The sequence below is a fragment of the Mustela erminea genome, chromosome 18 (genome assembly GCF_009829155.1).
Source record: "Mustela erminea isolate mMusErm1 chromosome 18, mMusErm1.Pri, whole genome shotgun sequence".
In the NCBI taxonomy this organism is placed as follows: domain Eukaryota; kingdom Metazoa; phylum Chordata; class Mammalia; order Carnivora; family Mustelidae; genus Mustela; species Mustela erminea.
In genome coordinates this window covers 6833260-6860552 of record NC_045631.1, presented here as the reverse complement: position 1 = coordinate 6860552, position 27293 = coordinate 6833260, and positions in this window count along the sequence as shown.

The following is a 27293-nucleotide window of genomic DNA, read 5'->3' as shown; positions in this document are numbered from 1 at the left end:
GAGTTGGGCCTTGTGGGTACCCACTCATAGTACAAAGGTTACTTTTAAGTGAAATATTTGAGATCAAGTAGACATAGAATAAATTTTATCTAAATTTCCCTTATCTGACTAAGGCAGAACCTCCAGAAAACAAGACTGCCAATAACCCCACCCCTGGGAGTTTCCTGTGAATTTAGCTGCATCAAGATAGACTGCCTCATTCCATTAGCATCAAAAGGTCTAGAAGAACCTTCCAGACCTTCCCACTGAAGCCTAAAATCAAAAAAGAAACAAAACAAAAAACCACCTTGAAGTCTTGCATATAATCTTTTTTATTTTGCATAAAATCTTTTTCCTAATGAGGAAGATATCTTTCACTGAGTGCATAAATAAATCTTACTTTTTTTCTCCTCTTAATCTGCCTGTGGCTCATTAATTTGCATGCCCCCAACCAACGGGCCCAAATCAGAACAGGACATTTTCTTCCTAACGTTCCCTCATTGAAAATAAAAATTTCTGTGCTTCAAAGGGGACTATCAAAAAGGGAAAAGCCAACCCAAATAAGAGGAAAATTATTTGCAAATCTTGTTCCCAATGAGGGTCTACTAACCAGAACACGTAAAGAACTCATACAATAAAAAAACAAGTTAAAAATTGGCAAAACATTTGAATACATATTTCTCCAAAGAAAACACACAAATGGCCAATAAGCATATGGGAAATGCATGTCAAAATCACAGTGAGATACCACTTACACACAAATACACACACGGGGCCAGCTGGAATAAAAAATACAGACAAGTATTGTCAGGAATGTAGGGAAATTGCAGTCCTTGCACACTTCTAGTAGGAATGTTACATGGTGAAGCCGTTTTGGAAAACAGGTCAAGAGCTTCTCAAAATGTGAAATATGCAGTTACCATATGACATATGACACAGCCATTGTAACTCCTAGGTATATACCCAAAAGAACTGAAAACATATTTCCATACAAAAACATATGCACTTAGAAACTTGTTCATAGCATCATCATTTATGATCGCCAAAACCTGGAAATAATCCAGATGTCCCTTAAAGAATGAATGAATAAACAAAATATGATATGTCCATAAAATGGCATGTCCATATAGTCACAGAAAGGAGTACAGTACTGGTACATGCTACAACATGGATGAACCTTAAAAATATTGCACTAAGTGAAAGAAAAAACACAAAAAAATACATAATGTAGGACTCCATTTACATGCCGCTTTAATATGGGTTTTATTATTATTTAGGTATGGTAGAGCCAACAGAACAGGTGACAATCAGCATTGAAAAAGGAGTGTGTTCCTCATGGTTTCCAGAAGGAAGGGAGACACCCTATCTCAGGGCCACATGAGGAAACTCAGGTGTATCAGGAGACAGAGGGAGGGTGGGCAACCATGAACCAGGTTGGTTGTTGAGGTTTCCAAGCAAGGTTGGCAAGCAAGCTTAGGTCTGGGTGGTTTGAGCAATTCCAGCAGACTCTAGGATGTGGGGGCTGTCTTTATTTGTCTGGAACCTGGTCCTGGGGCAGTAGGTAGATAGGTGAATAGTGGCCCTAGAGAGAGCTCACTACAGGGGTGCCTGGAGGTTATGTGTTCTGGATCTGTTGGTTTCCAACTGAAAAGCACACTCCCTGGTGAGTTGTTTATTATCTCTAGGAATTAGCTACCCCTGAAAGAGGCAGTCCCTCAAGGGTTAGCAAGACCCCAGGTGTCAAAGCATCAGAATACAGAAAATAAAAGGCATGGCTAATCTATACAAAATGTCCAGAAACAGGCAAGTCCACAGAAAGATTTGTGGTTATCCAAGAGCTGGGGGTAGAGAGAATTGAAAAGTAACCGTTCACGGATATGGGGTTTCTTTTGAGGGTGATAAGAATGTTCTGGCATTAGACAGCAGCCGTGGTTACAAAATCCTGTGAACATACTAGAAAAACACCAAATTGTACAGTTCGAAATGGTGAGCCTTGTGCTATGTGAAATACATCTTAATTAAAAAAAAAAAAAAGTTATAACAGCGAGAAAAACCATGCTGTGGCAAAAAATACTTTATTTAATTGAAAGAACTATTGTCGGGAATGATTTCGGGAGAAAATTGTTTTTATAATTTTCCTATAGTCAAAGAAAGGAATACTGGCAAAGGCAGTTTCTTTAGGAAAGCAATTCTTTTTTTTAACTTTCATTTAAGGCACAAGTGGTTTGAAACCATTGTTTTAGGTTGGACTTTAAACAAAATATGGCTCACGTCATGGGGTGTAATAGATATTCATTCCCCCCCTATTTTTGGTACAGAACTCCAGGTCCTGAGAGGTTAACTGTATCTCCAGTTTCAAAGGGAACATGACCTACACCTGACCAACTGAGACATCATATTACCAGCGACACGAAGATTGATTAAGCCACTCAGACCAAATTATCAGTTAAATGAAGCCACTCAGACCCAATTCTGAGCTCCCGCATGAAAAAAAGAGTTATATTTCTTTCTAGTGGAATTGAGCCTAGTGGAATTGAGTGGGATAGGAACCTAGAGAATGAAGTCAACACAGAGACAACAAGACATGGAGAGATACTGGATCCTTGTGACTCTACTTATGTACCTAGATCAAGCTGCACCTGAAGCTTATGTATACCTGAAGCTTATGTATAGATGTTTCAATTGTGAGAGCTACCTTCATTATTTGTTTTAAGCTAGTTTTGATTGGGTTTAATGCCACTTATAATCAAATAAGTCCAAGAGGAAACCCAAAAAATGCTTTCAAGAAAACAAAAATTCAAATAATATGATCCATATATGATCTTAATAAGGAAGTAAATAAACTAGTGTTTATAAATTACTTAATACGACTTAATTGATCTGATCCTAGCATCCATTTGCATTATTTTGCTCCTGTGTTATTAGCTACATTTTAAGCATAAAGTTTGATATCTGTGACCATTTTTCTTAAATTAAGAATAGAAAAAAAAAAATGATGCCACCAGGGAGGAAAAATTTTTCCTCTACCCTCTTAGGTTTGTGCTTGGAGTCCTGCAAATTAAACTGGCAAAAGACAGGCTGGCAAAAGAACAGATTATTATTCAAATGCACATGTATACAGCAGTGTACTGAAGAATGACTCAGGGGGCAGGTAGAATTTGGGTCTTAACTACCAAATAAACAGGTGGGGGTTAGTGGAAAAACAAATGACTTCATCTGAAAGACAAAGGGGCTCTTAGGAGAATGGGATAAAGATAGGAGAGTTTTGTGACAATGTCTGTTTGGGTGTGATACTGATGGCTTCTCTCCGTGTAGAGAAAATTACAGTTGCTCCCAAAAAGGGGATTTATGACAATTGAGTCCTTTTGGGGGGCTCTGCTCTTAGGCAGATAAGGGATATCAGGAACACAAATGCCTTCAGCCCAAGATAATTTTATGTCACAGTGGCTTATTCTGGATCCCTTCAATGCAAATTACTCGACAGTCACATAGCCAGTTAAGAAGCAAAACAAAGAGTGAGAATCCACATTGTCCGGCTCCAGTTATGAACCGACCAGTTTGCTTGATCAGCGAAAATTATCATCTTTTCTTATCCTTAAAGCCACTGAACAATTTCCCCCACAGACATTGGTTTCGCTTTGGAGAGAAAAAGAAAAATCCTGGCTCAAACGTGAATGTAACGGCTCTCTGGGTCTTTAAGCTGTTCCTGAATGTCAAATATTTTGGTCTGTGTAAAGTGTCAGGCATTTACCTTATTATGGTTATCTTCTGCTTTCTGCTTTTTTTTTTTTTTTTCATTTTGGAAAAATATCTGAAGAAAGAAGAAGGCGGGGGGTGGATATGTACTTTCCAGCCGCAGCAGACTAGCCCTGGGTGTTGGCCGGCCGGCCGGCCGTGCTTACTGGAGGATTGACAACCCCAGCTGGAGATAGGCTACAGCAAGACAGGAGAGAGAAAATGCAATTCGTCAGGATGCTGGGCAAATGGGCAAGTCTTAATGTTACCATTTTCCTTATGGTCATAATAACCCCCTGCATAGCACACCTGGGATAGTTTAACGGAGTTTGACCGATCAGGGGAGAAATTATCTGGAAAGTATGTGCGCTCTCTTTCTCAGCCAGGCGCTGGTGGATTCGAGAGCAAGCAAGCCAGAGCATGTTCTCATCACATGCCAGGCTGATGATTTGCGGGCATGTCATGGACCGTGTTTGCCCAGCTTCCGACTCTTTATGCAGCAGACACAAAGGTCGCAAACACAGGCTGCTAAGAGCTCTGCGCTATTGTTTTGGTTTTCAATGGAATTAACTGCTATCATGCAAAATTCAGGAGTCCACCCTACAAAGCTCCCATTCTGACTTCTCTTGATATATCAGCATGTTCGATCCAATCAGGCTTCCATTTTCTCACAACAGTTGGCTTGAGTTGGGTGGGAACTCCCACAAGCAGAGAGCAGACATGCCCTCCAGGAGGCTGTGGTCACCCCTGGTAGCGGTCATCCAAGACTTCCATGTTCTCTGCTTGGCTTGGACACTGGAAATATCTGAGTGAGCTCTCCCACAGTCCAAGAGAACTGTTTGGAAAATTTCTTAGTCCTAAGAGAATGGGTCCAATTTCTCTTGGACCTCCGCAGGTCCGCACTGGGACGAACCACTGCTTTTTATAAGGTTGGAACCACGAGTTCATCCAGATGGGATTGTGGAATTGTTTCTAATTTCTTCCCCTACCCCCTTCTTTCTTGAGAGGTAAGTAGGTAGAGAGAGAGAGAAATACATGCACACATACAACTTTTTACTTCTTTCTTTTCAACTCGGTGAGACGTACTCAACTTCTAGCTTAGCAAGCCGCCATCTGAAAGGATGTTTGAAGTAATAATCAGTCATAAACTGATTCTTTATCTCCGTCTCACAAATGGAGAATGTTTCTTGCTATCTCCAGCCATGTGTTAATGGTTTCTCTGAGGTCACCTGTACAGATAGATCTTTTGAATTTCCCTTGGAACACATGTGGTTTTAAGCCAGATGTTAATTGGAAACATTTATAGTGTCAAACATTTGATTAATGCTCTGGGTTTTAATTGAAAAGAATAAGCATTTCTTAAATCAGCTCTTCACAGTAACGTAGCTTTAAAAAGAAAAAAAAAAAAGGATTCCTAGAATAGGTTAAACATTTATTTGAAAACCAAGTAATATTAAAAAAAAAATCTTCATCATGTATACTGATTTGTCATAAATCCCTTTAAACAAGTGTTGTGTGGGGACAGTTATGGGTCAAATGACAATTTAAAAAAAAGTTAAGCAGATGCCAATAAACACAATACTGCTTTTGGGTGATGGCTAGCAAAAATTCAGAAATACACTAAAGGTGATTCTGCCCCAATGCTGAATTTTTTGCCTGATGCAGAACATTCTACGTGTTTTACACTTTGAACAACCTGGTCTCAGACAGAGAGACCCTGCTCTTTCCACAATGAGAGCTGCTGTGTATACGTGGGACCCTTCTCAATTGAAACAATTAAGATGTGGTTCAGGGACCAAGCAGACGGTAATATTCTCCAGGTGTGAGAAGTCCAAAAAGGGAGACTCAGCAGAGTTCAGAAGAAGGTACATTTTTTACTTTAATTTTTGTTCCTAAAGAACCCAAATTGGGTCTCCAGATGGTGCCCTGTAGACATAATTAAGCATTGCAATAAATCACATGCCAGTGACACGGCAATTACTCTCGAAGGCTCTCAAGCCGTCTCCCGTCAGGTGCTCAGAGAGGTGCATCAAGGCGTTCGTTCAGGTGTCCTGGAACAATGATGTGCCACCTATTAGAGACCCGAAGGGGGATGCCACATTCACTTTTCACTGTCCGCCAAGATAGCTAAGAGATCCCAGATGTAGTCTGGTGTGGAGGTATTAGTCCCCACGGCCGCCTTGCTCTCAGGACAGCGGAGAAGCCAAGTAGGGGTGGAAAGGTATCACAAGGCCATACCTACATAATTGCCCCGTGTGAAATGGGAAAACGTAAATACGCCCACCAGGTCTTTGATTTTCACACCACCAAACAACTCCCTTCCCTCCCCCCTCCCCCCACACTGAATTCACTACCTGGCAACCTTTATTCTTTATCCTTTTGTCCATTCAACGTGTAGGTGTTTCAGTGTCCCTCCAACTCAAGTAAGGGATTAAACCTCTTTATGACTTTCAAGGGTCTGTTCACAGAAACCCACCCAGGGAGACGTGGGCACCTGCTTGAGAAACATGGACTTGAGAACTTAAAATCTTACTCTATACAAATGTGTTCCGATGCAGAATCATCAAGGAGAAATAGAAATAAATTTCATCTTTCAGGTGGGTAAAAACGATTTTCTCATACTTTTATGGCATAAGAAATGCAAGATTTCCCTAAAATTCTCTAGTTTGGGAAACTACTGTTATTTGAAATACTTACTGTGTATATCAGATACCGTAAAATGCCCTGGGCCTCAAAACTCATTAACGATCAACCTGGTCTTCAAAAACAGCCCTCGTCTATGTGGGGGCTCTCATCTGTGTTCTTATGAAGTCTGTGTATGGCTCTGAGTCTTGGGGCCCCTGAGTGGGACTGCATGGTCTCCCACTGCCTCGTAGGCTATTGAAAATGGAACTGAAATATTAGGAAGGACATGCCGTAGTTATAGCCAGCACTAGCTGTTTTCAGCTTCTGGAGGCTTCCTGCATGTACTGTCTTCCAATCCCTTCTTGACATCACTCAACCTCTTTCTTCTGCCATTTTATCTCTTACATCCCTCTGGTCTCCTTTTTCCCCCCTCATGAGGACCCCTGTGATTCTATCAGGCCCACTAGAAGAACACATCTCCAGAGCCTTAAGTTAATCCTATCAACAAAAGGTCCCTTTGGCTACTTCTGGTACATTCACAGATTTGGGGGATCTGGATGGAAACATCTTGGGGGCCATTATTCAGCCTACTGCAATCCCTCAGGACCCAAATCTTTCTCTAGTTTTAACCCTTCACTTCCAGGTTCATGTCATTAGCCATACATCTCCACTTAACTGGGACATCACTTCCCATGAACAAGTCCCAGGGCAGCTCATCTTCTCTCCCCTAAAATTTGCTCCACAACCACATTTCCTTTCCCTGGGAATAACACTGTCATTTCCCCTTTCTCATGGCTTTGAAATCCTCGTGCCAGTCCAAAAACCATCCCCTCTATGCTTTCTGCCTCCTAGGAGCCAACACTTGGCCTTTCCAATGCCCTCCCAACAGATCTCTTTGCTCTTCTCAGCTGCTGTGGCTCTCTCCCTGACAGTCAAGGCTCCTGATAAGATCTGCATAACATTTCAAGCGAAATTTTTATACTTCTGGACCAGTGTGCTTTGTATTTAAGTTGGTAGTACCCAAAATGGAATAAAATTTTTTTCCGAAAAATTTTTGCACGAAAACTGGCGGAATCCGTGACAAAGCATTAATGAAAATCACTGGCATCTTTTCAACAGCTTCATCACTGTTCTCCACTTTAGAGTTTCTCTACACTGACATGTTGATGCTGTCCATTGTGACCAGGGCTCAGGAAGTCTGAAATTTGCTGAGCTAACTCCCTGTTTCTATCCAGGGAGTTAATCACAGGTGGACTGTGGGAGTAGGGGTGGGGTCTTTACATCTTCCTCTCTTTTTATTCCCTGACACAAAACATTAGCACTCAGTTCCATTCTCCCCCCTTTTTAGCATGCCGTCTTACCTCCATTATTAAAAGAGCAACCTACAATAATTTCTCCCAGGCTACGATAATTTCTTGCTCTTAATGAATCTAAGATGCTCCGTGCTTACAAGCCCCGGATGACCTAACCTCACAGACCCCTCAGAAACCAGCATTTAAACATGCAGTAGCTGGAACATGGGATTTAACAATTTCTTGGTTGAATGACTGACTGGTCTTCTCTCTAAGGTTGGAAATTCTTTGAGGACAGGGACTATGGTAACACATGGCAAATACTGTTGCACACACAAGGAAGATAATCTCAGAATGTATCTAAATTCCTACCAGCCATGAGCAAACCCCATCTTTGTAAGTAATGGCTACTTACAAAGTAACTTACAAAGTAACTCTCACTTACTCTTGTGAGCATGCAAAACTCAAGGAGGTCATAATTCTTCCAGAATTTGCTCAACTTGGCTCATTACTGATCTCCTAACCCAGCCGTCACAGGAAAAGTGTATAACTTCAACAGTGAATTTTCTGGCTCTCAGTTTTAATCCACAATCTTAACTTCCATATAACGGTAATGACGCACTCCGCTAACAACAGATTTCTACCTCTTTCTCATATACAGAAAGAAAATGATGCACTGATCTGCCCTTTATTGCCAAAGAATATACCTTGAATTTTTGCAATTCAAGGGATTTGAATTGCAAACCAACCACAGGGATTTTGTTACTTATTTCAATCCTCATTGAACCACGTGTAAACATTAATTTTGAAAATGCAGCTTCAAATGCATTTTAGGATATATTTCTAAGAGCCTAGGGTCTGTGTTTGTATGTCAGGAAGAAGCAATGCATCTGACTTAATGCTTTGCTGGTTTGGGATATAGAACCTTCTCTACAGTCGGCTGAAGTGTTAGGATAATAGGTTATATAGGGGCGTAAAATGGTCTTCCCTTCCAAAATTCCTTTTAGTAGACTCACTGACATTTCCTTAGAGTCTTACAAACCTTCAAATGAGATAATAGATGAAAAGTACTTTGCAATGAGAAATAAGAATAACATTTCTTACAACTCTTACCTAGCATGCCCCCCTTTAATCAGTAAGCTGGTTTCTCTTCCTGTATCACACCATTCCTTTGAGCCATGAAGCCTACAGTCCCGGGAAGAAGGATATGGGATAGAAGGAGTCTTGTTTGAGATGAAGCAGGAGTCTGGCTGCTTCCATTCTAGAGGAATATGGGAGGAAAGCAACTGAGGTAGAGTAAGACCAGACTTATACTGTCCTCTCTGGGGAACCTTGAAAGGTCAAGGCTAGCGCCCTCTTTCCCAGCTGTGCTCTGAAGAAGACCATACACGTCTAGGCAAAAGGTCAGCAATGATGCAGCATTAACAGATGGAGACAATTAGACAAATGAACTTGAACCAACACTACTGATGTGCCCCATGTTCTAAACATGGTTGCAGGGAATCTGGAAGTTTCTACTTTGCCACTGATAACGCCAAGGTGTTAAAAGGGTCAGGGGAGTGGTGTGATTTGAACAGGAGACACAGAATGTTGGGAATAAAGAGATAACGAGCCAAGATCATGGACTACAGCTCTGGGTACCACGAGGTAACCCAAATGCTCAAAACTCACCTACAAAGGAGACCAGCCAGGGGGCAAAGTCAACACATGGCTCTGAGGTCTTACTCCCATGGTCATGAAGACACACAAGTGTCCCCATGTGTATGGAGAAAAGTGGGCAAGGGAAGACTCTGATAGAGCATCTGTCCCTGAAAGAGCTAATAACTTTAAAAAGACAGCTTAAGCTCCCAAATACTGAACTACTCACTGGTAAGCTTAGAAACCACCTTCTGCCTTCAGGCAACATAAGATCTTATTTGTTAAAGAAAACAAAAAAGCTACATTCTTTTGGTTCACTGAGCAGTAATTTTAAATGTTTCTACCTCTCTACATACATGTAAGGCTGCACTTAGGCATTATTCACACCCAACATCAGAAGAGTGTACCTTGTTTAATATACATGTTTAATAAAATTTTGTCAGATGTCTCAGTAAACCTCACCATTGATTCAGTGGTATTAGTGTTCCAGAGGGCAAGAAATGCCAACATGCCCTCTCTTCTCATTGAACCAGGAGCGTGTGATCGGAGAAGGTCTGGACTTGAGACTAGCAAATGTCTGCATGAAATGAACTTACGCTTTATCTTAAGTATATCTGAACCCCTCCTTCAGGTTCTCAGTTCCAGAGAGGTATGCAAGATGGAAACTGGTAAGTTCCAAACTCGACTGTGGAGGGCCGTCTTCCCTAGGGCTGTCTCCGACTCGAGGACGGAACGGCACACACATCAGAACCGTAGAAGCAGATCGTCAAGGGCTCATATGGACAAGAGAATTGCCCGGGATGAGATCCCTATCAAGCTGGCATTTTGGAACCACCACTCATAAACACAGAGTCCAAAGAAATGAGTTAAAACAGCATATCCAATTCTTCAAGGCAAGCACTGTGACCTCAAGAAGAGCATTCGGTAAAAAGATTTCTGTCTTCTCTCTCTGACTTTCTAACCACAACTGGAGAGGAAGAAGGAGGGCAGAGGAGCTGTGTGAGAACAGACCACCCGGCCCAGGCCTCCTTCTCCCTAAGCCACCCCAGCCACAGGGTTAGCCCACCCAGGCAGGAGGGAAAAGACAGAAGTTATTAGACATCACATTGAAGGCTTTAAACAGCACCGACTCTTCAGAACTCAAATGAGACACTTCAAAAAACCAAGGGACTGAGAAGTCATAGACCCAGCTGAGATGTCATTAAACACCCCCACCGCCCAGAATAGAGAATGTGGTTGCGGAGGTTATTAGAAAAAATAAAACTGTTTCATGCGGGTCCCGCGAAGGGTTTAGATCCCTCAATAAACTGGTTATATGAAGCTCATGACTCCTACACCTTATGGTTGCTTTGAAATTTAAATGAGGTAATAATTACGAGACCAGGGCTCAGGAGACACTTAATAATAAAGGCTACCAACATTCCTCTGCCCCCTTTCTAGCTGGCTTCTGCTAGATTTGTAACTTTATCTAACTCAAGGAGATAGTTATTTACATATAAATGTACAGATATTGAGTTACTCACATAAAAGTTTTAACATACAAGTATATAGTGACATACATGGGCCCCTAAGGGTGTGTGTGTGTGTGTGTGTGTGTGTGTGTTTAAAGGCAAAGGAAACTTGCCTTCATCCTCTCCTTTTTCCTAACACACAAGCCTGAACCTCTTTATCTTAATCCAGGGACAACAGTGGTCTACAGTTGCCTCAGGAAACGCAAAGGGAGATGGAACATTCTAGAAAAAAAAAAAAATTCAAGAGCCGAGTCATGAAATTGGTAATGAACACAGTCCCTTGGAGATGGATGAGAACCATCTGAGAGCAGATGGCTCCTGCTGGGGTTGGTGACAGAAGGCAAATTTTGGCAAATACGGAGGATCGTGGTTGGAGAGTTAAATCGTGATTCTCTACGTTAGTGCTCCGTCCCCTCCTTCTTTGTTAAAATTCTTGCCCTTCCTTCCTTCCTCCCTCCCTGCCTTCCTTCCTTCTCTCCTGCCATCTCTTTTTTTCTTTCTCCTAAGGCAGTAACATGTACGTTTATCGCGCGGAGAAGTCCAATACAGAAAGTAGATAAAGGCAATCACCCAAAATTCTGGTTGATGCAGGGGCGAGGGTCCCAGAGCGCTCTCTGTGGAGAACCCCCACCCCAGAACACCTACAAAACCCCCCACAGAAGACACAGTTAAAAACAAACAAACAACAAAAAAAAAAAAAGAAAAGCCAAAAAAAAGCCACCTATGCCAAACCATTGGAATTTTTAAAATAGCATTGTGGTTGAATAAAAACACCAGCAGCCCCAAACATGTACTCGGTGAGAAGGTGACAAATACCATGGAGGAGACCAAGGGTCCACACGTGGAGGCCAGAACTATGTCCTTGGGTTATGCTTCTGCAGATGGTGCTGGGTTGGAGTGGCCTCGGGGTGCTCTGCGGGAACTGGTGCACCCCACTTTTGTCATCGCCTCTGTCATGAGCGAGCTGGCCCACATCCCACAGTTTCTCCGACCACTGGGATGGCTGCATATTCAGGCTCCCAGCACAGGGCTGCAGCAGACACACACCCCCACTCCCCCAACCCCCCCCCCCACCCCCATTTGTTGGTTGGTTAGCATCTGAAAGGACAGTGGCTAAATTAGCATTAAACAGAGAGGTCAAAGTGGATAATTTCCCTGGTGTAGAAATCCTAACACAAGCCACCGAACAGTGGCACAGTAGAAAAAAGGTGATCATTCATGTAATTTTGACTCACGTCTTCTTGAACTTAACTGCCTATAACCCCATTAATTATCCCAACGGTTCTCAACCTTTCTCCCCTGCACACATGATGGATGGTACATGGGATCCATTACCATGGGCAGACGCTGTGTCATGCAGGATTCCCAGGCACTCGCTGGAACTCCATGCCTTTCTGTCAGGCTCCTGGAAGCATATTAGAATCCAAGTGAGAGCTGGATTTTTTTCTTTAAATATAAAAATAACGTTCAGTCTACTGAAACATGTTTTAAAAAGTAAATGATTCATGTGTATGAACATCTAACAGCTGGTTACGATGAGACAATGGTAGTTTGCAACTGCGGGACCGAGAACTGGTGCTTTCTAAAACAGACAACCTGCCAGGATTTTAGAAGACCACCTGTATGGCCAACTTAGCCGGCACAAGGCATCCCCTTAACTGAAGGCACCGTCCTGTGTCTTGGAGAGATCCTCGCTGCTTTAGTAATTACCCTTCCAGAAACACACCCGCAGGCAGTCGCTGGCATCTTTACCAGACCCCAGAAGCACCTGGATATAGAGACTGAAGATACTATTTGTTCTGGAAAGGCTACATCTTGGGCGATGGAACAGGCTTGCGGAGACGAAGCTGTAAGAAAAGCATGCTTTCCCACTGGCATCTGCTCTCGGCCCGTCTTTAATAAAAATGTCCATTAAAATGCCAAATAACACCAAGGCAGAGAGAACAGATGTGGAGAGCAGAGGTTAGTCAAATTCAGTTCACAGCTGTGGGTCAGCTCGCTGCAGGTTCTTCCCCTCCCCTGCCCCACCCCACCCCAACTCATGTGCAGGAGAAATCAGACCCCCAGGAGTTAAAGATCAAAAAGGCTTCCCAGTTCATTTTGTCTGGCCCCAGGAGCCCAGGCAGGAGCTGCCCTTGGTCTCACTTGGGAGGGTCCTGGCTTTGTGAGTTTGGGGTGAAAACAGCTGAGATCCTACTGCTGGGGCAGAAGGAAGTCCTCATCACCCTGGGAGGTAGAAGTGGGCACTGTACAAACAGGGAGACTTTTTAGATGTGCAAACCCTTTCTTTTCAAGAGGTTCAAAGAACCGTCTCTGTCTGTATGCATAAGGAAAAGAAAATGCCCTTGAAACAGAAAGTGACTGCAGCTGTGTCTGCTTTTTTGACCGGTGACGTCATATGTCCCCAGGATAAATGCTCTTTTGCCTCAGCCTATCTGGGGGGGACCCTAAAAAATGAAGACTTGTCGGCACAGGATAGACACATCAGTATGAGATCAAATGTGTGGATGTACGTACATATACATAAGATATCTGAATTACTCCTTGATAAATGGGAGGGAGTTTTAGTTTTCTTGGAAACTCTGAAAGGGAAGGTTTTAGGGATCTGACAAAAGATAAGAGGGAAGTGTTAAGAAACATCTAGAGCGGGGACTTGGTGGCTCAGTCAGTGGAACATCTTCTTTCCGCACAGGTCATCTCAGGGTCCCGGGACTGAGTCTTCGGGAAGCTCCTGGCTCAGCGGGGAGTCTGCTTCTCCCTCTCATTCTTCCTCTGCATTCTCCCTCTTTCTCTCAAGTCAATAAAACTCTTAAAAAAAAAAAATATCTAGAGCGGTGGTTCTCGAAGTTTGCTGAATGCTAGAATCCATTGGGGAGACTAGGATCTCACCCCTGGGATCCTGATTTAATTTGGCCTGGGACACGGGATCTTTAAAAGAGGTTTTAGGTGGACGCCTGGGTGGCTCAGTGGGTTAAGCCTCTGTCTTTGGCTCAGGTCATAATCTCAGGGTCCTGGAATTGAGTCCCGCATCAGGCTCTCTGCTCATCGGAGAGCCTGCTTCCCCCTCTCTCTCTGCCTGCCTCTCTGACTACTTGTGCTTTCTCTGTGTGTCAAATAAATAAATAAAATCTTTAAAAAAAAAAAAAAGAGGTTTTAGGTGATTCTAGTATATAGCCAAGTAGGAGAACCACTGGTCCAGAGAGAATATAGCAGAAAGTTCTAGAAGGGACATAGTCAATAGAGCGTTCCCATGTTAGGAAGTGGCCAATACATTTATAGAATATAATGTCCGGTGTTCAATGGGAAACTGTTCTCTCCTCTGTAATATAATCAGTCCTCACCACCCATCCTCTGTCACACACCCTTTGTAACCCACATGAATGGGGCTCTGCCAGACTGAGGAAGAGGGGTAGGTACTCTTTGGGGAAAGGGGCGGAGTCCTGCGGACGTGGGACCTTAGGTGTAAGAGCTGGGAATAAAGCAGGGTGACTGGGAGCTCACAGGGCCAGCGACTCAGGAAGTAGATTTGAAAATATGACGCACACCCCCCACATGCCACAGTGGACATCGAGATATGAGGGAAGGCACTCAGCAAGCCATTTATATCCAAATGCTTAACATTTAAAGGATGCCAAGAGAAAGCCAGAGCCTGAGAATGTCCATGCAGCACACCCAGGTGGCTTGTCCAGGCTACCAGGGGCAGGTGACTTTGGAGATAATGGTGCAAGAAAAATCAAACAGAAAGGATTCACACTGCTGGGAGCCCCTAGCCAAAGCAAGATGAGAGATGAGGCGTTGTAAGCCTCGAGTCTGCATTCTTCTTACAGGCTTCTAGAACCCCGTGACCCGATGATCAGGCTTAGTCCCTGCCATGATGTTAAAACTGGGGCGCTAGAAAAACAAAGTGCCATGTCATAAACCAGACTTGGCCTTAGGAAGACTTAATCCTGGGGGATGTTTATGTTCTCAAGTCCATTACTTATTAACGATCCCACGTGAATTCAAACTGTATGATCATTACTGATTAGTCATGTTTCTTATTCTTTTTGTTTTTTTGTTTTTTGTTTTTTTTAAAAGAAAGAGCCTCGCTTTGAGGTAGGCAAGCAGGGCTAGGGGCCTAAGGACTATGAATGAACTTCAAGTGAAATAACTATTGGCGAAAGTCACAAACAGGCCTGTACAGAGAAGATTTTATTAAAACCATGTTAAATTTATTTTTTTATGAGCCTTTAGACAAAACTGACCCGGGTTTCTCAACTCACTTTTTTTTTTTTTTTTAAACTTATTTTCCCCTCTTTCCAGGCCTTTTGTTTTGTTTTGTTTTGTTTTTTAATTTTTAAATTTTTTTTTTTTGAGCTCTGTTCTGCAAAATTCACAGAAACCAATTTTAAAACTTCAGAATATCATGTGTTCTAAATTTTCTTCTCTGCCATCACTGAGAACTCCGTCTACGGAGAAGCATGAAATCGAGGAAGGCGTCTCTGACTCCACCAGATGTATTAAATGAGATAAATGTGGACTCATCCAGCTCAGACATGGCCCAGAGCAGGTGCTCCATAAACGTTTACTTCATCCATTCACAAATAAACCCCCCACATTAATGAAGCAATACTTCGTGCCTCTTTCCAGCTCTCCTCTGGGTGTTTCTATTGATGTTCTCTGCATTTGCGTTTAATTCTGTATAAACACAATGCTTTTGCCAGCGTTTTATTCCAGAAGGCTTTACCAATGTACTGCAACCATTGAAATGATGAAATAAGAAAGAATATTTTCTTCCCCAAATCTCTGCCTTCTGGCACCACTCTTATTTCTTCCTTCCTTTCCTGCTACCACGTGCCCCGGCATCCCATGTTAGCAACAAAATGGCAGGTAGGGAGAAACTTGTTTTGTTTCCTTTACCAAATATATTCACACTATATAAATGCACCTTGTTTTTCTCCCTTAACAATATTCCTCCATGTTAATACATGCAACCTAACTACTTCATTTTATTTAAAGATTTTATTTATTTGAAAGAGGGACAGACAGAGAGAAAGAGAGCTCAAGCAGGGGGAGTGGCAGAGGGGCTGAGCAAGGAGCTGGACTCGGGGCTCGATCCCAGAACCCTGGGATCATGACCTGAGCCGAGGGCAGACACTTAACTGAGTCACCTAGGCACCCCCTAACCACTTCATTTTAAGAAGGCACATAAAATTCCATAGGTTGTAAACCATTCACCTAGTGGTAGGCATTCAGATTCTGTCCTGATTTTCTTTTTTTTTTTTTTTTACTGTTTTTCTATTCATGATTTCTTTTTAAAGATTTATTTATTTATTTGAAAGAGAGCAAGAGAATGAGGAGGGGGCAGGGGGGCAGAGGGAGAGGGAGAGAGAGAATCCCAAGCAGTCTTCCCACTAAGCTCAGAGCCCAACGCCCGGCTGGACCTCAAGACCCTGAGATCATGACCTGAGCCAAAACTAAGAGTTTGACATTTTAACCAACAAAGTCACCCAGGTGCCCCACTATTCATTGCGGGCTTTTTAAAAAAAAGATATTATTTATTTATTTGAGGGAGAGAACAAGCAGGGGCAAGAGGCAGAGGGAGAGAAGCAGACTCCCACGGAGCAGTGAACTCAATCCTCAGGACCTTGGGATCATGACCTGAGGCAAAGACAGAGGCACAGATGGCTTAACCGACTGAACCACCAAGGCGCCCTGTTTTAAGGATACAACTCAGTCTCTTGTTTGTTATTATTATTATTATTGTTTGTTTTATTATTGTCATTATTACCTTATTATTATTGCTATTGTTATTATTGTTATTATTATTTGTTTTTTGTTTTGCCACTATTTTTTGTTTTTATTATTATTATTGTTTGTTTTTGCCATTAAAATTTCCAAAACAGGGCTCCTGGGTGGCTCAATGGGTTAAGCCGCTGCCTTCGGCTCAGGTCATGATCTCAGGTTCCTGGGATAGAGTCCGCATCAGGCTCTCTGCTCAGCGGGGAGCCTGCTTCCCTCTCTCTCTCTGCCTGCCTCTCTGTCTACTTGTGATCTCTCTCTGCCAAATAAATAAATAAATAAAATATTAAAAACAAAAAAAGCGAGAGCACATCTCACCTATCGTGCCTCTTAAATTAATTAAAAAAAAATTCCAAAACATATATTGTAAATGCAGTTATATCAACCTGTTGAGAGATAAAAAGGAAAGAATTTTATTTTTCCAGTAACTACTCCCAGCTGTGCTCTGTCAGATCCCCCTCTCCACAAAATCTGCATCACAATTTGGTACCTTTTGTTTGACAAGACAGCCTCATTTCTGTTCGAAAGATTGGATTACCTTTAAAACTTGAATTGCATCTCCAGTCCAAGCTCTGCTTCTAACCCCTGTCTTACCCCTCTGCCCTCCCCCCCTGCCCTCCCTGCGCCCCAATAATGGCCACATTTGGGTCTCTGGCCAACTGAAATTGATCAATGTTTCCAGTGGACACTGAGCTGAGAAAGAGGGGTAACTTAGCCCCTTTGATCTCAACTAGGTTTTAACCTTTGGGGTGGGGAAGAAATAATTATGCATCCACTTCCCTCATATCATCCTGCTGAATATCCTTAAATCCTATTTTTAGTATATGTGCTGCCGAAGCGAGCACTATCCTTAAATTCTAAATCTCTTATTTCTGCAGACCAAATTTGCAGAGATACATTCCTGGGCCAAAGGATGTGTATTTCTACTGTTGTTATTATCATTAGTACTTTCCTAAAATGCCAAACTGATTCAATTTCCCCAAGACAGGGTTTCAGAATACTATTCCCTTGTGTCCTGGCCTTCAGTAGATGTTTGTAATTTTCACTTTTATGCCAGTCATTTTGATAATGCATCAACACACCCTATGCTAAAAAAAAAAAAAAATCGTGTTTTCACCTATAAACATTTATAGGACTGAAAAAAAAAACTTCGAAGTCACTGAATGAGTCATTGAACAAATATTTAGTGAGATCTATGTGTCTTGATTTACACAGTGAAGAAACTAAACAGCATGACTTTCATTATCAGCTCTCAAAGATTCTGATAATCATGACTTTCCTTATACAACTGGGGGACTGCCTAGCCAAGACCCTGCTCCTTGAGGGTGAGCAAATAAACACATTTATAAGAAACAGATGGCTGTGCGAAGATTTTTCATTGTAACAAATAGTGTGTCAAGATGCTGGCTTTTCTTCTCAAAGAACGGCAAAGAACTGGGATTTCCTTTGGTGTGTAAGGTAGGTGCCGCCAGGCATCAAGCAGACCTCCAATCTGACTGAGCAAATGATGAAGATAAGGACGGGGAATTGCCCGAATATTTAAAATACCAACAACATTAAGATGGTCTCCAGATATGACTGCATCTGAAGTGAGACTTACTCCGGTTTCACTTCTCCCCAGTTCTGGTGGATTCTTCCATGAGAGCTGATTGGCTTTCTACTCTCAGATGTTCTTTGGATAGACAAGTCACGTTGGAAATATTCTGGGTTCAAAAAGAGGAATTAGGGTGTTTCTAAGGAGCCATACCAGTAGGTTTCCGGTATTGATAGGAGTGAGGACATATTTAAAGGAGTTTCTAAGGAAAAGGAATGAATGGAGGTCAGAGTTATTTATGTGCTGCTGCAGATGATTAAATTGCTGCCACTCACATAATTTAAGAACCATCTACCCACCCCCCCACCCCCGACGCTAACTCCAGGGACACAGGCTGACCCCTTCATCTTCTTCCCAAGTACTGTGACCTGGATCTTAAGAGCAGAAAACCCTTTTTAGTGATGGTGGGAAAACCAGGCTTTCACCTTCATACAAAGTAGAAATTTCGAATTTCCTAATTACAGAGTACTGCTAAGGGAAACCTAACCAGAATACCTAACTTTTAAATGCCAAGTAGGTACAGACTAAATGGATTCCTTTTCCCACTCTTAAGCTAAAAAGGTAACTTTCCAGTGAGTTCTAAGAGGGTCAGAAAGAGTGGCTCAGCAGTGATACCCTTCCACCACTGTTTGTCCCAACATCTACTGCAAACAGGAATCAATGTAACCATTCTTCTTCCTCACGCATAGGAGATAATTTCTGATGTTGCAGAAAATACTTTCTACAAAGTAGAAAGAAGCTGATTTCACAAAATCAGTCAAAATATAACCCACAATGAAGATATGCATTGTGGGTATCTGGATGCCAAATCACAGATGACCCGTACAAGTAGAAAGCAAAAGCCAAGAAATCAACACATTCTATGAGACTTTTTGTGCCTTTTAGACTCGACAGATGAATAGGACCCATAAAAAAGAACACAGTGGGGGCGCCTGGGTGGCTCAGTGGGTTAAGCCTCTGCCTTCGGCTCAGGTCATGATCTCAGGGTCCTGGGATCGAGCCCCGAGTCGGGCTCTCTGCTCAGCAGGGAGCCTGCTTCTCTCTCTCTCTCTCTCTGCCTGCCTCTCTGCCTGCTTGTGATCTCTGTCTGTCAAAAAACTGATCATACCTGAAATTATTAACAAAAGCTTAATGAATTCCAAAAAGTGACAAGTAAGCAGATTAATGAAAGTACAACAGAAATAAAGATTCATAACAACATAAGGTTTAATTACATGTGCTCTCAACAATGAAAAATTAAAATCCAAATAATTCTGGAGTAAGAGAAAATTAAAAGAAAATACAACTATAGAACAGAGACAGGATGAAAATACTACTCATCAAAATTTACAGTCTGTGGTCAAAATGGTATTCAAGGCAAAATCAAAACACGAGGTGGTTTTATAGTTAAACAAGAAAAACTCAAAATGGAAAGATGTGGTATTCAAATAACAGAAAACAATTTTAAACCTAGCAGAGAAAAGAAATAATATACATAAAAGACGAATTTTGTAAACTGGAAGATGAAAAGCATAGTAGGTTGAGAAGGGAAGGAAAACATCTTCTCTGCCCTTCAGGGTCCTCCAGCAGGACTAAAAAGTCAGTTTACATGAGACGGGTTGACAGGAGCAAAGAAAAAGTTGTATTATGGGCACGCGGAGGTGCAATAATGAAACTGAGACCTCAAGAAATGATCAAGATAGGCAGTTCTTATACTTTTTAGAAGAAGAGGAAGTAAATGTGTGAGGAATTGATTAAAAAAAAAACATATTTGGGTACTTGACAGACAGAGATCACAAGTAGGCAGAGAGGCAAGCAGAGGGAAAAGCAGGCACCTGGCTGAGCAGAGAGCCCCATGCGGGGCTTGATCCCAGACCCTGGGATCATGACCTGAGCTGAAGGCAGAGGCTTTAACCCACTGAGCCACCCAGGCGCCCCATATTTGGGAACTTGAATTAGTAAGGAAATCTAGTCTGGGCTGAGGTAGTACATCAGTAAGAAGTGACAAGGTTTGTTTCTACAGCTTCTGTGGCCGTTAAGTCCCTGTCTCTGGTGAGAAGGATGTCTTTTTGCTTCTTAGTAGATGGAGGGTGCCTTCCACAGAGGAAATCTATTTCCCACTTTAGGAGGACAGAGGAGGGTATGAGTGCCATGGCATGGGCTGTTTCCCAAGCAGCTTCCATTCAAAATAATAATATGCCATTGTGGCATATTTGGGGTCTGCCCGTGGCCCCTACATTTGATTAGCCTAAGTAAGATCCTCCAGAAACATGTATAGAGGAAAAATGAGAAACGACCTCTTCAGAAATAAATTACTTAAAATGTATATGAGGGGCGCCTGGGTGGCTCAGTCAGTTAAGTGTCCTGCTCTGGGTTTTGGCTCACGTCACGATCTCATGGGTTGTGAGATCGAGCCCCACATCAGGCTCTATACTCAGCACAAGTCTGCTTGGATTTCTTTCTCCCCTCTCTTTCTGCCCCTCCCCCTGCTCACTCGAGCTCTCTCTCTCTCAAATAAATAAATACATCTTCTTAAAATTTTTATATAAGATACTATTTTTCCTATCTAATTTCTTCTTCTTTTTTTTAAAGATTTTATTTATTTATTTGACAGAGTGATCACAAGTAGGCAGAGAGGCAGGCGAGAGAGAGGAGGAAGCAGGCTCCCTGCTGAGCAGACAGCCCGATGCGGGGCTTGATCCCAGGGCCCTGGGATCATGACCTGAGCCGAAGGCAGAGGCTTTAACCCACTGAGCCACCCAGGCGCCCCAATCCTATCTAATTTCTAAAAATTGTCTTTTTTTTCTTCCTTCTTTTTTTTTTCTTTCTCTCCTCCTTCGTTTTAACTAAACAAGCATCTTGTTTTGCCAGGTGTTAATAAGCAGTACAATTCAGGATCTGACATAGTATTTATACATACAGTCTTATTTCTGGGGAGTTGGCAGCAAATCATTTATGTGCCCACTTATTCTTTTGACAGTTATTGACTGGGTGCATGCTATGCGTCCAAACACTTCTCTAGATGCCAAGGATAAAAAATAAAAGACCTGTACATGCACTTCAATTCCACTTTATAAAAATATTGTAAAGGTATTGAGATTAATACTAAAATGGATTTTGTTTTCTCCTTCTATTCTTTTCTGAATTACCTCATATGTAAGGATGAGAACTTCCACAATCAGAAGAATGCTTTGAGACATGAATTTTGCATTAAAAAGACGTCCACAACTATTTGCAGACAACATCCAGAGCTAGCTCCCTCGGTCTTTCCAGCTTTGAACCAACTTTCCAACTTTTCCCATTAAACCACTCACTACGCAGGTCCCCTTCTTCCCCTCATTGTATAGATTCTGAACCACTTTGGTTCTCCTGCCTTAAGTGCATTTTTTTAATTTGTTGTTGTTTTTGGCAATGAGTTTTTCTTTTTTTTTTTTTATTTGACAGAGAGAGAGAAATCACAAGTAGGCAGAGAGGCAGGCAGAGAGGCAGGCAGAGAGAGGGGGAGAAAGTAGGCTCCCTGCGGAGCAGAGAGCCTGACATGGGGCTCGATCCCAGGACCCTGGGATCATGACCCAAGCTGAAGGCAGAGGCTTTAACCCACTGAGCCACCCAGGTGCCCCTTCTTTTTCATTTTTAAAATTTTATTTATTTGTCAGAGAGAGAGAGAGAGAGCACAGGCAGGCAGAGTGGCAGGCAGAAGCAGAGGGAGAAGGCTCCCTGTTGAGCAAGGAGCCTGATGTGGGACTTGATCCCAGGACCTTGGGATCATGATCCGAGCCAAAGGCAGCCGCTTAACTGGCTGAGCCACCCAGGCGTCCCAGCAATGAGTCTCCAAACAAATTTTCCAAAATCAAAAGAAATACTCCAGAGGAGTCCTAATGTGCACAAGGCACAACAGGAGACTACAGGAGACACCTCCTAAGATTCATGCAAACTCAGGTGTCATTTGCATCATTAGCCAGATGGCAGTGAGCAGGTAAAGGGATTTCTGCTGAGTTCCACTCCGTCTGCCATCATACTAAATAACAGAGGGATCCCAGGATGTCAACGGCCTCCAGGCCCATCGTGCCTTTGCCTTTTTCCCGATGACACCAAATGAAAGTGGTAATTCCCAGCTAAAACGTGTTTAGAAACCAGCCCCCTTGTGTAGCCGCTGACACAGAAACGATCTCAGAACCCTGGCTCGTCCCCTCCTTTCTTCCACACCGAGGGAACTTGACCAATCTCTGCCGTGAGCCGCAGAATCGGTCCATTGACAGAACCTGGGAAAACGTATTTAGCAAGTTGGTGGACCAACCACAGACGTTCTCTTTGATTCTAAAAGGCATCAAGCTGATTGTTTCCCATGAGCCTCCCACTTTCAGATTTCTGTCTGAGAGTGGCCGCTCTTACTATAAAGCAGATTTCAAAGTCTCAGTCTCTGACTTTTGCGAACTGGGGTCCACAGAAAAACTGGAGGTATGAATACTTAAAAGAAGTGGGCTTTCAGCATCTCTCAAGGCTCCACCATTCGGCTTGAAAGACAAGCCCCAGCGTGGGGGATAAGGAGGGAGAGAAAAGGGACTCTGATGAACTTAGCAGAATGCCAAAGAGAGAGAAATGAGGAGAAGGAGAAGTAGGAATGTGGGCAGGATGATGAATGGACTCGGCGTCAAACGAAATAGATTTTGAAATAACTGTGAAAGGTATAAAATGTCCGAGCATAAAGAGCCTGCCACTGACAAAAGATGAGTAAATGGGGCACTTCAAAGAAAGAATTTCCCAGCTGTGGCTCACAGGAATCTTCAAAAGCTGTTCCATATGAGATAGCAGGAAAAAAATCTTAGTAATAAATAGCAACAAATACCGGTGTGGAGGGATATCAGTGCAGCAGTGTGAAGAGAGCTCTTTGATCTTCACCGTGAGGACCAGGTAGAGGGGACGCGGGCTGCCCCTTAAGACATTGATGTTTTCAATTCTCGCACCTTTGTTCAAGTTCAGACAATGGAATCTCAAGTGTGCTGTGTGTGTGTGTGTCTGTGTGTGTGTGTGTGTGTGTGTGTGTGTGTGTGTATTCCCAGGGGAATGAGCACAACATAATTCTTGCATAATCATGGGGCAAATACCCGGGAGTTCCGGGGAAAGAGAGTAGAGCACAAAGGACCCGATTTGGGAAGAAAGAATGATGTCTTGTGTGCTTAGGTGCTACCAGGGATGAAACAGATCTCCCGGATGTGAGCCCAGGTCGGAGACCCTGAAACTGGAGATGACGTCCAGGTCTCGGGTCAGGTGATATCTTATCTACTCTTAGCTCAGAGGAGGATCATTCCCTCTTCAAGCCTCTGCATGTCTGAGCTGTGCTCTGTCATCCTTCACACAGCAGGACCTCCACCCCCTTTTCTGGAGTATCTGATCACCTGTTGGAGCAGGAAATCTCACCCCTGCTGGGGCTGGCTTTGTCTCCTCCCTGTCAAGTTCAGCCCTTAACTTGGTGTTCTGTTCCAAACCAGACTGGCCAACCACCAAAGGGCAGCCATTCCCTGTTTTTTCCTGGAAGGACTTCACGCCAGGCAGTCGCATGGCCCCCTGTGCTCGGAAAGGTCTGCCCGAGGTCTAGTCTCTGCAGTGGCTGTCTCACATTCTTCCTATGTTTATCTCTGAACTGCTATTTTGTAAGCAAAGTCTGAGGGGACCAGGGAGCATGTCCCAGAAAGTTAAGAGCTTCCATTCATTACTGGGTCTCAGCTTCCATTCATTACTGGGTCTCACCTCCCCACCACACTTCCAGCCTCCCAGCCTCCCCATCATGGGTTCCTGTCCTGCCTCCTCCCTCAATCCTCCACCCATGGATTATCCCCCACCCCCCACCAAGTCATAACATGGCCATGTCAACAGAGGGAGGGTTGCCTTATACCAACACCTTGCATGGCGCTCCACAAAATGACTTAGCCAAAGGGGAACAAGGGCAAAAATGAACTACTGGAACTTCATCAAGATAAAAAGCTTTTTCCCAGAAAAGAAAACGGTCAACAAAACCAAAAGACAACCAACAGAATGGGAGAAGATATTTGCAAATGACATATCAGATAAAGGGCTAGTATCCAAAAATCTATAAAGAACTTATCAAACTCAATACCCAAGGAATGAATCATCCAATCAAGAAATGGACAGAATACATGAACAGACATTTCTACAAAGAAGACATCCAGATGGCTAACAGGCACATGAAAAAGTGCTCGACATCACTCAGCATCAGGGAAATACAGGAGAGGATTTCTCGGAGGATGCAGAGAAAGGGGAACACTCCTACACTGTTGGTGAGGATGTAAGCTGGTGCAGCCACTCTGGAAAACAGTATGCAGGTTCCTCAAAAAGTTGAAAATAGAGCTACCCTATGACCCAGCAATCACACTGCTGAGTATTTACCCCAAAGACACAAACGTAGTGGTCCAAAGGGGCACCTGTACCCGAATGTTTATAGCAATAATGTCCACGATAGCCAAACTATGGAAAGAGCCAAGATGTCTATTGGCAGATGAATGGATAAAGAAGATTTGGTATATATATATATACATGGAATACTACACAGCCATCAAAAATGAAATCCTGCCATTTGCAATGACACAGACAGAACTAGAGGGTATTATACTAAGTGAAATAAGTCAGTCAGAGGGAGACAATTATCATATGATCTTATGGATATGTGGAATTTGAGAAACAAGGCAGAGGATCATAGGGAAAGGGAGGGAAAAAAAATGAAACAAAATGAAACCAGAGAGGGAGACAAACTATAAGAGACTCTTAATCTCAGGAAAAAAACTGAGGGTTGCTGGAGTGGAAAGGGTGGGAGGGATGGGGTGGCTACTGGGGAGGGTATGTGCTATGGTGAGGGCTGTGAATTGTGCAAGACTGATGAATCACAGACCGGTACCCTTGAATCAAATAATATATTCTATGTTAATAAAAAAAAATGATTTAGCCAAACCTAAGGAAACCCTTCTACCATGTCATTACCAAATGCTCACCCAGCCTCTGCTTGGATACCTGCAAATAACAAGGGTTATTGCTACATTGGACGTAGCAGTCTGAACCCCTGGGGATCTGAAACTGAAAAGTTCTTTATATAAAAATGAAAATTGGTACCATGTGACTACTACTCCCAGCCCCTAGTTCTGCCATCTAGAATAATGTAGTAAGACGGCACAGCTCATCAACAGAACAGCTTCCAGTAACTGAAAACTCACATCACATTCTCCCTATTCTTCAAGTAGAACATTCTTACTCATTAAATAAATCACGGTGTCAAGGTCCCTTTCCACCCTGGTTCGATTCCTTTGGAATCACTCTTGAGAATGTCCCCTGGAGTGATGCACAGCTTATCACATACTGTCTGACAAATCCTTGGTTCAATAAGAAGATTCCTACTCTATGTGGATTCTAGAATTTGCAGTGTCACATCTAATAACAGCTTTCACGGTAATGGCCAACATTGAACTTAGAGTTAATTACAAGCCCAGGACCCACATAAATTCAAATGCCCCCCCCCCATTTTTTTACTGGAACAACTGTTTTTTTTGTTTTTTTTTTTTTTTAATCTGTGCACTGGACTAGTCTTCTATTTCTTTTTTTTTTTCTTCAGATTTTATTTATTTATTTGACAGACAGAGATCACAAGTAGGCAGAGAGGCAGGCGTAGAGAGGAGGAAGCAGGCTCCCTGTTGAGCAGAAAGCCCGATGCGGGGCTCGATCCCAGGACCCTGGGATCATGACCTGAGCCGAAGGCAGAGGCTTAACCCACTGAGCCACCCAGGCGCCCCTAGTCTTCTATTTCTAGTAAACTTTGTCTTTCATGATTTGACCGCACTCTCCGGTCAGATGAGAACTTTTCAGTCCTGATTTGAGTGCTTGTAGATGTCATGCCTAGCTCTGTGTCAACAGCCAGTTGTAAACGTCTTTTCATATAACTGTCGCTCATTTGTTACCCAGCAATGTATGAATTGCTTATGGGGGGAGAACCGTATTAGGTGGGGAGAGTCAGCAATGAACAAAGACAGCCTTCACGTGCATAGAGCCAACCATCTACAGAGTTGCAGACTGAACCAAATATCCCCTGGGGAGGGGGGGGGTCAGCGCTATGGTGACCAGAGGCCATGAGAACATGGGATTGGGGGAATTCATCTAATTAGAGTGGTCGGGGAAAGTATTCCCAGAGACGTGAAGTCTGGGTACAGAACTAGAACCATGTTGTCCTAGAGAAACACAACATGAGCCACAGACATAATTCTAGATATTCTACCAGCCACGTGAAGACAAATAAAGAAGATATGGTATATATAAGCAATGGATTATTACTCAGCCATCAAAAAATGAAATCTTACCATTGGCACTGACTTGGATGGAAGTAGAGGGTATTATGCTAAATGAGGTAAGTCAATTAGAGAAAGACAATTATTATGATTTCACCCATATATGGAAGTTAAGAAACAAAACAGAGGATCATAGGGGAAGGGAGGGAAAAATAAAATCAGACGGAATCAGAGAGGAGACACACTGTAAGAGACTCTTAACTACAGGGAACAAACTGAGGGTTGCTGGTGGGGACAGGGGACAGGGATGGGGTAACGGGGTGACGGGCATGGAGGAGGGCATGTGACGTAATGAGCGCTGGGTATTACATGCAACGGATGGATCGCTGACCTCTACCTCTGAGATAATACCCTCTATGTTAATTAATTAAATTCAATTAAAAAATCATTGATGTTAGAATATCAAAATGAGACTGACATTCTATTGAAGAATGTAACATTCAAACGGAAGCTTCAAGCACCATAATAAAAATGAGCTTTAAAGTGAAAAATATGCATTTTTATGGATTTTATGTCTTTTATTTATATATATTTATTTCATGTATTACATACATTTCTATAAAAATACATTTATATATAAATATGTCATTTCCCCCTCCACACACACTTGGAGATATCCCCAACTGTCTGGTACCTGGCTGTGAGATGATTAGGACGGGGGTAGAGGCCTAGAATAGAGAATGAGCACCCAGTAATGAAGGTGGCTGGGGTCACGGGCTCTGCGTGGTTGGTTTGCACTTGAAAGGCACACGCTTGGGCAAGTTGTTGACTCTCACCAGGGACTGACCAGCCCTGGGAGGGACAGATGCTCCTG